We start from the raw sequence: 14,729 nt of genomic DNA on the forward strand, positions 1-14,729 counted from the left end.
GTTTTAATCCAGGCAAATAATTACCAACTAGAAAATGCAATTCCTGAAGAGATTGCGGTGTGAATGCTGTCCGCTGGAAGGCTGAAGCCAAATTTGGATAGGTGGATGTTGAAAAGCTGAAGCCAAACTGAATTACTGAATGAGGTTTGAATTTGGATGCAGACACAGCTGAATGAGTATGAAGACACGGAGAAAAGAAGGAAGGAAGGAAAGGAAAGGAAGGAGGAAGGAAGGGAGAAAAGAAGGAAGAAAGGAGGAAGGGAGAAAAGAAGGAAGGAAAGAAGGAAGGAAGGAAGGAAAGGAGGAAAGAAGGGAGAAAAGAATGAAGGAAGGAAAGGTTGGAGGAAGGAAGGAAGGAAGGAAGAAAGAAAGAAGAGAGAAGGAAGGAAAGTGTGTGTGTGTGTGTGTGTGCGCGCGCACGCGTGTTTTATGAGACACAAAGGTAAAAAAGACAAGGTAAATGAACTTTTACCTGACATCTTCAGGAATACGCTCACCAAATCCTTCCCGGATGCGTTGTGCGTTGTATTACAGTCTGGTGGTCCCAGGCCTTCTGGAACTCAAAGGCACTGAGGATGTGTCCATGTTTGTGTAGCCATACTTTTTTGCCTTGTTTGCAGACAATTCCCCATGATGGATTGGGAAGAAGTATCACGTCTTTGTTGAAATGGTCATGCTGCTGTGCTAGGGCTCTGAAATCAGTGGACATGAGACACTGTAAGTCAGGCTGGCACATCTTAAATACAATTCAGAGACCGGCATAACAACAGATGAACCAAAACAGAACATATGTCTTGCTCTCTCTAAGACATTACAACATAAACAAGTTGGATAACAACTGTAGCCTATCAGCCTTTCCCACACTGACTGGACAGTGTTGTACGAAAAAAAACCGAGCGATCAGATTTGTGACACTACCATTCTTTGATTTGCCAGCACAGTATGAAGGGATGCCAGCTTGTGTTTACCTCTGACAGAATCGACCAATGCTCACACACTACAATAATTCATACACGACGTAGCTACACGTTTGAGATTAGATCAAAGTTAGCAATAGAGGGTGGAGATACGATTTAGCAGTTTGTTGGGTTTCTGCAGGGAGAGAGACAGCGTGTGTTGCGGTAACAGCCACTCGCTTGTTGCTCGCCGCACAAAAATGCGAGTTAGTTCTCTTGGCTTCCCTGTAAAATTCCCCCACGCCACGCCACTGGTTACAACAGCATAAACGAAATGACAAGTAGCTCAATGTTTTCTCCTCCACTTTCTTAACGTTGTATAACTTGTATCATTAACCACTTAACACACGCCCCTGTTTTTTATGCTGTTAGCCTAAACGACATGCCCAAGTTGTGAGCAGCACAGATCCCACATAGTTTGAGACTCAGAGATGTGTCTGGTATCATTGGAAAGGAAACACTCTCAGGATTCTTGTAAAAGTGTCTGTGTGATTCTGTGACTTACTGACAAAGAGTGGCAGAGGTTACAATGATGGGGTTGTTTACTCGCCCATAGGTTTGCCTATACAATGACATGTACAGACATTCAGGGACCTCTCAGCAGGATATAGACACAATGAGGCCACAGCCACAGGTCTTGGCTTCATGCAGTCCAAATTTGGAGTCAAAAGACCAAAAGATGAATTTTTCTGAATTATTTTTCAACAGGTATGTCCATGCGTTTTCCTCAGGTCCTTTTTGGAGACTCCAAACATCTAGTCACGTGTACTCTGAGATGGACGTGCAGGTCAGGAAATGACGTAAACGGACCGTATATGGTTTGTTATTTGTGTTATTACGTTACGTGTTGGACTAAATACATGTTGACATATTGAGGAAAGTATTCCGGTTTTATGGAAACGGATTTCATATTTCACAAGAATGGATATTTGGCGAGCTGTACAGAAAGTCCTGAGTCATAAGATGATTGTTGTGGATAAAGGGAAGACTTTGAAGGTATGTAGGCATTATAGCTTTTCTTACTTAGCTCAGGGGCTAGCCGAGCTAATCGCTAATACTATTACTGCTGTGAGCAACCATATAAGTCGTGAGTGGTCTTGAATGAATCAGGACCATCTAAGCTTTCCAACGATGTACGGCATGAATATATATGTTTAAGGGTTGGTGTTTAAAACATTCAGAAGAACTTGTAGCTACCTTCTAACATCCGTCCTGTCCCGTAGACGGAACAGCGTGCGTTAAGTGGTTAACTTAGCTCTGTCTCCACACTGATCCTCACAGCGGCAGCAGACGCAGCAGCTTATGCACCCCTAGTAAAAATAGAAAAATACGGCGTAAATATCCATCTCACCTTTTTCTCCTTGTGCCTGTTGTCCATGTGCCGAAGCACTGTGCCTGGTAACGCGGCACCGAAGTCCGGACAGGACCAGCAGCTGCCAGTGGCTGCCCGCTACGGCTGCTGCGGCCGCCAGAAGGAAACAAAGTTCTGAGACGAGTCTCCACGGGGTCGGCACCTGAGGCAACTGGCTGTTGCCTGGTTGCTCCGGTCGTGGTTGCATTCGCCAGCGTTCTTATCGATTCTGCTGACGCCAAAATATTATTTAATAACGCTGCAGCGTCAGTTAGCTGACCAGCCTGGGACGACATGTGTGCTCCGTACAACTTCCGGATGCGACCTGCCTGCCTTCCGTTTACACTGAAACGCCTTCCGTTTACACTGAAACGCCTTCCGGTTCCTCTGAAATGTTCTCACACACACAATTGAAATGTCTTCACACATACAACTCAAATGTCTTCACACACACTACTGAAATGAAAGACATTTGAGTTGTGTGTGAAGACATTTGAGTTGTATGTGTGAAGACATTTCAGTAGTATGTGTGAAGACATTTCAGTAGTATGTGTGAGAACATTTCAGTAGTATGTGTGAAGACATTTGAGTGGTGTGTGTGAGAACATTTCAGTAGTATGTGTGAAGACATTTGAGTTGTGTGTGTGAAGACATTTGAGTTGTGTGTGTGAAGACATTTGAGTTGTATGTGTGAAGACATTTGAGTTGTGTGTGTGAAGACATTTGAGTTGTATGTGTGAAGACATTTGAGTTGTGTGTGTGAGAGCATTTCAGTTATGTATGTGTGTGTGAAGACATTTGAGTTGTGTGCGTGAAGACATTTGAGTTGTGTGCGTGAAGACATTTCAGTTATGTGTTTGTGTGAAGACATTTGAGTTGTATGTGTGAAGACATTTGAGTTGTGTGTGTGAAGACATTTGAGTAGTGTGTGTGAGAACATTTCAGTAGTATGTGTGAAGACATTTCAGTTGTGTGTGTGAAGACATTTCAGTTGTGTTTGTGAATAGCGTATTCTGAAATATGTCCCTGGCGGCCCCTCATACTCAGAAATTGTGAGATGGCTACGTTTTTGTCTGCTCTATTCTTCATAGATTGGGCCTGAACACAACCATCTGCAACTGGGTCCTGGAGTTCCTGACCAACCGTCCTCAGATTGTCAGCCTGGGAAAACAAACATCCTTCACTCTCATCCTGAACACTGTTGTTCCTCAGGGGTGTGTCCTGAGCCCTATCCTGTATGCCCTCTTCACCCATGACTGTCAATGCAACAAACACCATCATAATGGGCCTGATATCCAACAACGATGAGTCAGCATACAGGGATGAGTTGCAAAACCTGACAGTCTGGTGTTCCACTAATAATCTCATCCTGAATAATAAGAAGACAAAAGGAGAATGTAGTGGATTTAAGGAAACTGTAGGTCAAACATTAGGCCTATCAATGATGGTGGGGGGGGGTGTAACACAGCAAAAGAGTGTGCACCCCTGACCCTGACCTTGAATATGCATAAGCATTAATTGTATCTACCCAGAGAAAAGGGGAACATTTTAATCTGCACTGTATACATCCAGCCACACTGTAAGCAGCCTTACATGTAGCACTGTGTTCACCAACAGTTAAAAAAATAAACCCAGTTCCATCCAATTTGTACTTGGAGACTTTAATCACTGTAAGTTGGAACAGACTCTTCCAGGATTCAAACAAAATGTTAATAACAGCACGCAGGAAAATATGATTGGATAAGTGCTACAACAACATTAAAGAAGCATGCTGCCAGAATCTAACCCTTTCACATTCAGATCACCACATCATGTATGCATTTCCCACTGTAAAGTGTGCCATCACTAGTAGGGTTGCAAAGGGGTGGAAAGTTTCCGGTAAATTTCCATGGGAAGTTAAGCTGGGGAATTTTGGAAATATTCCAAATTGGAAACTTTCCATGGGAATTATGGGAATTTATGGGAATTAAATGGGAATTTATGGGAATTAAATGGGAATTTAATGGGAATTTATGGGAATTTATGGCAACTGAGGGTAATTTAGTGGAAAGGTATCATCATTTGATTGATTAATTGGATAAAAAAAGTCCACCCCTTCATTAAAAAACATTATTTTAAGTTGACGATAAAAAAGGTGCACAATGTCGCTTGATGTCCCTGAGCTGTTGAAGTTATATTAAATTATACAATAATTTATAATTTAATATTAAAAAAGCAACTAAATGTTATTATTCTTAATGGTTTCACACACAACTCTGAAAAAATACAACAATGTGTCTGTGAAGCTACACATCCCTGACAGGGGTGTGTCCAATGTGTCCTGGTGGAGATACAACTCATAAAATCCAAAATATACAAGATGTTTTTAAAACTATTAGTTATTGTTATTTACTGGTGCAAATGATATAACTAGTAACATCAAAGTTCCACTCCTGTCTGTTGAAGTTACTGTATAAATTTAGTTTATTTGGTTTTGACCAGTTTTATTTTTTCCACCATAAGGCTAAATATAGCACTTACACATAAAAATATCCCTAAATATATTCCCAGGCTCAAAAGTCTGGCTTCAAGTTGTGTGCTCTGGGCTCAAAAGTGTGGTCTAGGATTGTAGAAATCATCTGTGCATGTGATGGAGGAATGCACAGTGCATGTAGGGGGCGTGGTCTCAGTAGCCCTGCAGTAAACAGTATGCTATGTGAGCATGTGATAGCAAAGATATTCAACTGTACTGCATGATATCTGGTTGTTTTAGTCAGGATTATGCCAAAATATTATTTTACACAACTATATTTAAGTTCCCTAATAAGAACATACCTTCAGTTTAGTAAATTCCCAGTTTATTCCCGTTTATTCCCGTTAATTCCCATTAATTCCCGTTAATTCCCATGGAAAGTTTCCAAGTTTGAAAATTCCCGGAATTTTGCAACCCTAATCACTAGTAACAAACAGTAAGTGTGGGGTAAGATGAGAACAACACACTGGGATGTACACTGACAGCACTGCAGAGGCAGTCGGAGGGTACAGTCATTTCTGTGTTGACACAATATACATCACACACAAACCTGAACTCTGACCAAACTAGAGAAAGCTAAATGAACTCTGAATATCTTTTTAGAAACTGTTTGATTCTGACTTTAAAAGACGAAACATGTCAACTTCAGTGTGATGTGGCCCAATGCAGGTCATAACAACTGAGCCAAATGCTGCGGCCAAGGGTGTAAGAAGAGATCCTCTGTGTTAATACATGTACCATACCTCTGTTATTATTACTCTTCCTAAAAACCTCACCTACAGGTTAATAACTATTTTGGACCAGTAATAGCACTGACATCACTAGTACTGAAATCACTGGAACACATAATGGATAACTATCAGACTCCTATCAATTTGCTTATAATAATAATAATAGAGGTACTGATGATGCTTAACACTACAACCCATTCTGTCTTAAAGCACCTTGGAAATCCATCAGCTCATGTTGGACAATTGATGGATTTAAGCTCAGCATTAAATTCTCTTCTCTTTCACATCGTGCTGAGAACAGATGGAGGTATAATCAGATGGGCTTCTCATACAAAGACAGCAGCAGATGTGTCAACTCAGCTCTCTGTGACACTTAAGTCAGAAGTACTGGAGCTGCTCAGGGCTGTGTGAGCTCTTCTCTACTCATTACAATACATACACATGACTGCAGGGAGCAGCAGTCAAACATCATCAGCTTTTCTGATTCTGTTAACTGACCAAATATTCAGACTTTGCTATGTACAAACAGGAGATAGAAGAGGTTGTGCACGATCTATTGTTGTAGTGAATATCTGCATAACTTTGGTGCCTGGCTTTTTTGTGTGTTTGGACCTGTGTGTGTGTGTGTTTGTGTTGCTGAATATTAACTGTAGTGTGATTGTACATGTACTGGATGATTGTGTGTGTGTGTATGTGTGTTGTGGCATCACCTGTGTTTTTCTCCAATGTTCATGATAAATTTATCCTGAAGGAATAAAGGCATATATTATCAGAACCACTATAAACCTCAACAGAAGGAGAGGGTGAAACTCAGATCAAATGTTCAAACTAGGGATGGGAATTGATAAGATTTTATTGATTTGCCATTATCGATTCTGCTTATCGATCCGATTCTTTATCGATTCCCTTATCGATTCCTGTGGATTTTCTGTGTGTAAAAATTAGGCCTTACAGGTTTTCAGTGTCAACAACACACATTTTATTGAGTTACTATGCTTGAGAAGAGACTGACAATGTGTTAGAATAAATGAAAGTGTAAATGTTAAAACAAATATAAATCTGGATATAAAAATAATAATAAATGTAGCGAAACATCTGGCTGATTCAAAAGGAGCCGGAGAGTCTGAATGGAATGCGTTATCTGATCATGAGGATGGCCGTAAATGAGTATTCACTGAAGTGTGAATGAGCTACGGTCTCCCCCCCCCCCAGAGTAAAAAGTTAATTATGACCTCGCTGCTAATCTCTTCGGAGATTGTGAGCGACATGTTAAATCCGTCCTGTCATCTTTGACGCAAAACATGAACATTTGTTACTCAAAAAACATTCCTTTACCTTCACCTCCAAATGAACTCTTATTTCTGCCCTAATGCAGCGGACAATCAAAATACCTCTTTGAATAAGTAATAAGCCATTTGATACCTGTAATGATGTGTTTTGTCATTATATTTCTGTGATTTTTGTTTTAACTCTGTGATTTTATGTTAATGGAGCCATGCTCAAGACTATCATCTTCTGTAAGTACAAACAGTGTTAAAAATCCGACAGGAATTCAGAAAACGTAATATCGTTAAGTTTGTTAAACCTGCTAAGGTAAACACGGTATAATCTTGTTTGGGAAGATCAGAAGACCGTCAATAACTATTTCTCAAATATTATACGTGTTCCAATTGATTGTAAACTTGTGACCTAATAACATTTATAATAAGATGTCAATTCATGTCTGTTATGCCTGTACTAAAACGAAGGACGCATTTTTGTTTAACTCGTACAAATGTGACAGCAGTGATGAGACATTAAAGAATTAGGTTCTAGTATTTCAATTAATTATAGGCACAACGAATTCAACTTTCACCCATTTTCCCTATCTCCCCGGGGAAGAGGCGCTCACACACAGAAAGGTGGGCGTGCCCCCCTCTGCCTCTCGGAACAAAACGCGCCAGCGTTCAAAGTGTTTATTCAAGAGTTTTACCCAACTTACACTAGAGTTCTATCAGAGTTTTATAAGAGTTTTTATTATTAGAGTTTTATTTAGTGAGAAATTTTCGGAGCTCTAGAGTTGTCCAGTTTTAGTAAAGCTTATATCAGTATCATTGTGCATTTATTAGTTTACTTTGCTTCAAGTCAGTCAGTTATATTTTCAGTTAACCTTTTTGTTACTTTTTACTCTATCCTCGTTTAAGTCTTTTTGATTTTTCTAAGTCGACTTATTTTTGTCTTATTATATTTTTCTTACCCAGACTACAAATCTCAGTTTACAAGTTGTACAAGTTATTTCTGGTGTGAATAAATGTTTGGTTCCCTGATGCCTAGAATTCATGAACTTTACGATATTTGACTGATTCACTAAATTGACTTTAATTAAGTCTATTAAATTGAGTTATGGTATTTAATTGTGTCCAATTAAATAATCATAATTTCCGGATCTTGCGTCCGGTGGTGCCCCTGATAACGAGTGTTTATTCAAATCTCGCTACATAAATAATAATCTGGATCCTAGATCTCTTACAGTATTAAGTAAATATGTATTTAAAATAAATAATAATAAAAAATAACTGAATTCTTTCTAAATAAAAAATAAAAAAATAAGTGCAGTCCTAAATGCAGTCCTTTAACTGAGGCTAAACCTGCAACTCAAGTCACGACATAAATGAATTATTTTTAGTGGGAAAAAAACAACCTTCTGCCGTGGCCGTCTGTCTTTTTACGGTAGCCAAAGTATTCCCATACAGCCAGGGGGAAAAGTTTGTGGGGCTCGCCTCCTTCAGCCATCATACAGCCTGCAGAGCTACTTGCTTGTAACCTTTCTTATATACAGTCTATGCTTTTAACAGCAACCGGAGGTGCGCGGGGGGAGGGGTACTTTATGCTGCAACTGCACGCGACCTGAGGGACCTCCACTCTGAAGAGCTGTTAGCATCCTTCTTAGTGAAATTAAGCCACACTTGGACCGCTTCGGTCTCTCTGCCATGGTGTTGCTCGTGCTGCTGATTGACTCTCGCACGAGCGTGACGTCATTATTTTGCAAGACACGTGAAAGAAAGGCATCGATAAGAGAATCGTTAAGCATAAAGGCAAATGATGTCGATGGATGAACCAATTGGAACCGGTTCTCGATTCCCACCCCTAGTTCAAACTAAGCAGTTCGAATCAAATATGTTACTACAATGACAATTTCTTGCCTCAAATGTTAGCAGGAACACATTTTAGTGTACTGTTTAACCGTATAATAACCATATAAACTCACAGTACATCACCTGTACATCAAGTCCTCAGCTTGGTTCGCTTACTTCACGTCTTTCGTCAGACGGACAGTTAAGCCTTTACATGTTTGTTACTGCAGTGATGCTGCTTTCATTCACAACACAGCTGTACCAGCATTCTCCCAGAAATAGTATGAGGTCTTGGGATTCTGCTGATCATTGATCCCCGTTCACACATGATTCCATGCAGGAAATGTTCCTTAACACTTCAGAGAAATACTGTACTTCAGAGTACAAATGGTAGTAAACATGTTATCAGTGTAACAGTTCTTTGGAAACATTGATCAGCTGTAAGAGGAACCCTTACATTACGTCACGTGTCAGACTCCTGACAGTAACTGTTTAACAGAGACAAGAGACAAGGTGCTGCTGATAACAGGAATACACCTGCCTCTAGCATCCAGGCTACGTTATCTGAGACAGTGGCTACGTCACATGCTTGTTCACAGGCAGGTGATCTGCACACTCATGCATAGTCAGTTCGCTGTGTGCTCTGGGGAAGAGGTCCATTGTTCAGTTTATTCAACAATCCAAACAGGCAGTGTTTATTTTATGGTTGTAGTAGATAACTAGCTGTGATTATATGATAAACTGCTGAAATACACTGCTTCACCATTTCACTTTGGTACTGCTACCCAGCTGCAATAAAGTCATATAACAATATTACAGTAGTGTAATACAGTACAGTACTACTACTTTGGTAAATGGACTGTACTTATATAGAGCTTTTCTAGTCGTTATGACAAAGCACTTACATCTCATTCACACATTCACACACACTCATACACTGATGACAGGAGCTTAAGAGTCTTGCTCAAGGACACATGGACATGTGGACTGAAGGAGCCAGGAATCTTCCAACTGGACTGCTCTACCTCCTGAGCCACAGCTATAACTGAGAGATGTTTAGAGGTTGTAGGGTTGCTTGGGGGGAGGGGGGGGGGCAATCACCTCAAGCCTGTATTTCATGGAAGTACAAGGTCCAGTCCAAGCACTGAGTGGACTCAACAACCTCGTTGGATAACATAAGCCATCAGACAAACATCATGCCAAAACTGAGATCAGGTGGCCAATAATGCTGCAGACTTTAAATCAGTACATCCATGTATATTTGTACAACTGTCCATTTCCACTAAAGGCAATCTCATCAACACAGGTGATGTATATATTTTAAGTGAGGTAGCTTTTCAAAGTAAGACTGTCACTCCAGTAGACTGAAGTTGGACACTGCAGTGCCTCCTACAACTGTCAAAGAAAGCCTGTCTATGACAGTGTGCAGTCCCTATATGATCAAATGCTGCTTCATTACATCACTGTTATCATTCTGCTGATGTTTGGACATCTGGCAGTATACTATCTGTTATCTCCTCAGTGAGGAAGAGAAAACATTCACAATTACACTATATTATGAATATATTATTATTATTATTATTATTATTATAATAACATATGATCTAAAACAGGAGAACAAAACAGACATAATTATTTGTATGCATTTTTTGAAAGTTAGTGACGCAATTACATTTTTGAATTGTGGCTTTTATTAAAACCAGTAAAGCGATAATATGTAACTATTTCATATTGAAATGTCCTGAATGTTACCAACAATTTAAAACCCAGAGAAGTCTATAATTCTAATCTGTTTCATTTGGTCTGCCATCAAATACACATAAGTAAACATACAATCGATACATGTGTCAGCCACAGTGACATATGTAAAACTACATACGTCATTGTAAAACTAAAAAAAAAAAATCACATTTTTACAATAAACTTTTTAGATATTGGTCATTTTAAGTATATCTTTAATCATACTTAAGGTTTTAGCCATCAGACGTCTGGATCTGAAGTCATAAAGGAAACAAGCTGAGTAAATGTGAGCAGCAGCTCGGCTCACAGCGCCTCCAGACATCCGCTGTAAGCCCAACAGCTTGAAAGAAACACTATTTTTTTCCTGTAACTGCTTTATACAAACTCCATCTTTTGTCATTATTTTTACACTTCTTGCAAACTGAAAGTCCACTTTTTCAGTGAATTTTACACAATCAACTCTACATCAAGTGTTTTAAAACAAAAAAGAGGTTTGCAAATTTCAAACTAACAAAACTGTCTCCTTTTTCATCTTCAATTAACAGATCTACCAAATCAGTGAAATAGTCACTCAGGTACTGTTTATAGTCCCATAAAAGCTGCTCTACATGACAGGCAGGACCACTGTGCTGGTTACCTGGTAATTGATGGTTTTGGTTTATTTACAGGTGTACATGGCCGTCAAGGTGGGGACTGTGGCAAGTGTAGCAATGGACACACTGGAGAGGGAACACAGACAGTGTAATTAATAAGATAATTATGTTGTTTAATGTAACATTTTAATATGAGAACTGACAAGTAACTACAGGCTGAATGTCAGTCCAGGATTGTGGATATTGTGCATAGTTTAACTGATTTCCACAAATCTAACACTTTACAGCCATGATGATGATAACGTTCAGTTAACGTTTGCAGTGGTGCTGAATGCAGGACGACCGCTGTGTGAGATGATCCGACTTCTGCTCTGGACAACACATGTGAAGCTGGCTCTGTCCCACTCTCTACAAGGCTACAAACCCCCTCTGTTGTTGGAGCATCTCGCACTAGCACATACAGACAAAGCCAGCAATGATTTTAAGTTGAAGGCATACAAACATGAACCGCTGGCTAAAATATAAATCTACATCACCTGAAAGACAAAACACCAGAACAACCCAGAAAGGACGTAAACAGCGGCACCTCAGACAGGTAACAATTTGAAAAATTAATTTCAGGCTTGAACTAAAGCTGTCACATTATGAAGCGGAGTATAAAGAACAACATTCCCCTCTAAAATGTAGTGGAAAGTAAAAAGCAGCATCACCTGGAGTATTAGTTACATTCTACCTCTGACAACAGTATTCTTCAAAATGATATGTAAACTTAAATCAGGTTGCATCCAGACAGACAACATCAAATATGGAATCAAGCATCAAGCAATAATCATATTTTAATATTGATTTCATTCACCAAACTCAGAGGATGAAGGGACATTTAGTGGAAGCTGCTCTGAACAGCTGTATGTGTGTGTAACAAAGAACATACCTATCAAGTCTTTGTGTGTGTTGCTACTGTATGTGTGGTTTGCTTCAATCGTGTGATGACTACACTCTCATATGTAACCCCAACGTTAAATAACATGCTTACACATGCGGAGGATTCAGACATGTTTCTAACAACGCCAGGTAAAACAGACCTGTGGTTAGAATTGGCAGAAAGGCTGGTTAGGGTTGAGGTGAGTATGAGAAACGCCAGGATCAAACATCAGGCTGGATGTGACAGTGAAGGAGCATTATACACAGAGAAGCCGACTTTTATTAACAACAAAGCACCAATGAAACGGATTGAAAAAGCCCCACCTACATCAGGTGGTGTTTATTTTAGAATGAAAAGCTGTTAAATAAAACAAGGTGGCTCAAATTGACCACTAAAAATGAGCTAGCAGTACTTAGCTTTCAAGCTAATGAATAAAGAACTTCACCCAGTAGAGGCAGCATATGGTTGTGGTTAGGAGGTAACGCTGAGGTGTACGTTGTATAGACATGCTGTTGATACATTAGTGGTTCTCTACATCGCTTTATGTTTTCAAATAGAAAATAACAAAGAAGTTGTTGAGACTACAAAAATGAGGAGTAAGGTTAGCTAGCTCTGCACCAACTTCGGAATGGATGATAGCCATACCAAAGCAAATCAAGTTAGCGTTACTTATCTATTCAAACACCACACTGTGATCCACGACACAAACACACCATTCTTACATTAATGGCACTTCAACGAGTAAATACAATGTACGTGTTGATCTGCAATGGTCAGCTTACAAAACACCAACGTTACATTTGCTAACTTCTACAATGTAACCTAGTTGAGATAGCTAAGTTACACTAAGATAACAAGGCGTGTCTTCATCTGACTGTCCCAATGAGAAAGAACAAAAAAATGTCTTTGTACTCACACTTATAATACTTGCAGGTGTTAAGTTAAATCCACAGAAGTTAAAGCATCAGTATCCGTGATGAAAACTTCATATTTCTGTGACAATGGCAGCTGAAGTGTGTGTGTGTCCGTCCCTCTGCCCGTCTGACCGGTTTTGTAAGAAAACCCTCAAAACTGCACACGCAGCAAGAACCAATGGCTTTTCACTTTATCGTGACTGACATCTTTCTGACCAATCCTCACTGTGGAACTGACGTAGAACTGGTAACTATGCTCTATAACCAATATATCCAAGGCTAGGCGGGATTTTAACCCCGAACTGATTTACGTTTTCTTAGGCCAATCCCTACATTAATCAACGTATAAACCACGAACAATGAAACATATCACGTCATCGTAGGCAGTGTTTTGGTAGTTAAATCAACCAATCAGCTAAAGTTGGGAGTTGATATTGTGGCGGCAGAAAAATAATAGCACGTTGGCGCTTGACAGAGTGGTGATTTAAAACTGTACTCAATAAAAACGTACTGTGAAAGGAAAACTACTATAATTACGTTACGTGACAAGCAAAGATTAAGGTCTCATTATTTTCTTAATGATAACATGTCAGTAAACGTATTTTTCTTCCCTTATTTTCCCTTTAAAACACAGATCAACAGTGACCCCTGCTGTGTGAAAAGTAAATCTGATGGAAGAGATGAGGAAGGGGGCAGGGAGGAGTTGAATCACAGTCCAAAGCAATGGTATTTGGATAAACAGTCAAAGGACAGACAGTGATGTCTGTTCAGTATGAAGAACTAGAATGATCTGCACTTTAGTTAAGTTTATTGTGAAGTGACAATAATAATCATACTAAACATGGGGTGAACACATTGATCTAGCTTATACAATTAATTTACACATTTTATTTACAGAAGCAGTCTGTGCTATGGCCTCTGTACAGTGATGAAGATGAAGACATCTCCAGCACTGACAGCAGACCATTTACTTTTCCTCTGTCACAGCCTTTGAAAGAAATGTTGAGATGGGCAAGAGTTTGAACAGATTATAAACATTTATATTTTATGAATTAACTTGTCCCTGAGCATACCAGGCTGTGATTCTTCTCCTCAGTATCATTATGCAAAGTTAGCCCATATTACACAATTGCAATTGAAATAGTAAGAGGACTGTAGTCATAGCGCTTTTCAAACCAATCTTGCGATTACTGGATGACCACTCTACCTCCTGAGACACAGCTGCCTGGAAACATGAAAGCCAATGTAATGCAAGGCCAGTAGACTTGTCATCGTGGATTATTATTTATTATTTTTGGTTGATGAAGACACTTGGTAACACATTACACTGTAAAATGAATTTGGGTTTTTTGTTACCTCCATTAATTTTCCTTAGTCCAACTAAAAGTATCTGAATCATTGGGTCAACAGAGTATTCTCAGGTAAAGAATTTTTTTTTTTTTAAGTTACAATGTTTCTTAAGTTGTATAGCTTGTGAGTTTTGTACCTTTGTATGGTGAAGCGAAGCTAGGAGTATAGAGTAAAAATCAGGGCAGTCAAGCGACTAAAAAATTACACAATTTATTAGTTACATGAATTATTAATCTGAATGAATCACAAATGTATATATATATATATATATATATATATATATATATATATATATATATATATATATATATATATATATATTGTCTTCGAGTCTATTTGACCCATTTTCAGAAGTGAGCGCGTAGGGGGAGTCACGCGCATGCTCGTCACAGTGCTGTGCTTGCGGTTTTCCGCTCACGGTGACTGTTCTGTGTGGTCTCGATTTTTGGTGCTGATATAACACCATAGTTAGTTTAAAGGCTGCATTGAAACAATGATTCTGTATTTGCTGTGGATGACATTGTGGACTGACAATTTTACTGAAATT

The 14,729-nt window shown here is 39.3% G+C and overlaps 1 protein-coding gene across 2 annotated transcripts in view; it reads right to left on the reverse strand.

Annotated features, from left to right (window-relative positions):
* Positions 1–12,940, reverse strand: part of LOC128359281 (kelch-like protein 25) — a 64,025-nt gene extending 51,085 nt beyond the window's left edge. Inside the window, exon 1 of one of the 2 annotated variants that reach the window (XM_053319741.1) lies at positions 12,831–12,940. The gene's annotated coding sequence lies outside the window, so the exon portion shown is untranslated. The remainder of the gene's footprint in view (positions 1–12,830) is intronic. The other variant, XM_053319740.1, reaches the window with a different exon arrangement.
* Positions 12,941–14,729: the final 1,789 nt, after the last annotated feature.

The sequence above is a fragment of the Scomber japonicus genome, chromosome 5 (genome assembly GCF_027409825.1).
Source record: "Scomber japonicus isolate fScoJap1 chromosome 5, fScoJap1.pri, whole genome shotgun sequence".
NCBI lineage: Eukaryota > Metazoa > Chordata > Actinopteri > Scombriformes > Scombridae > Scomber > Scomber japonicus.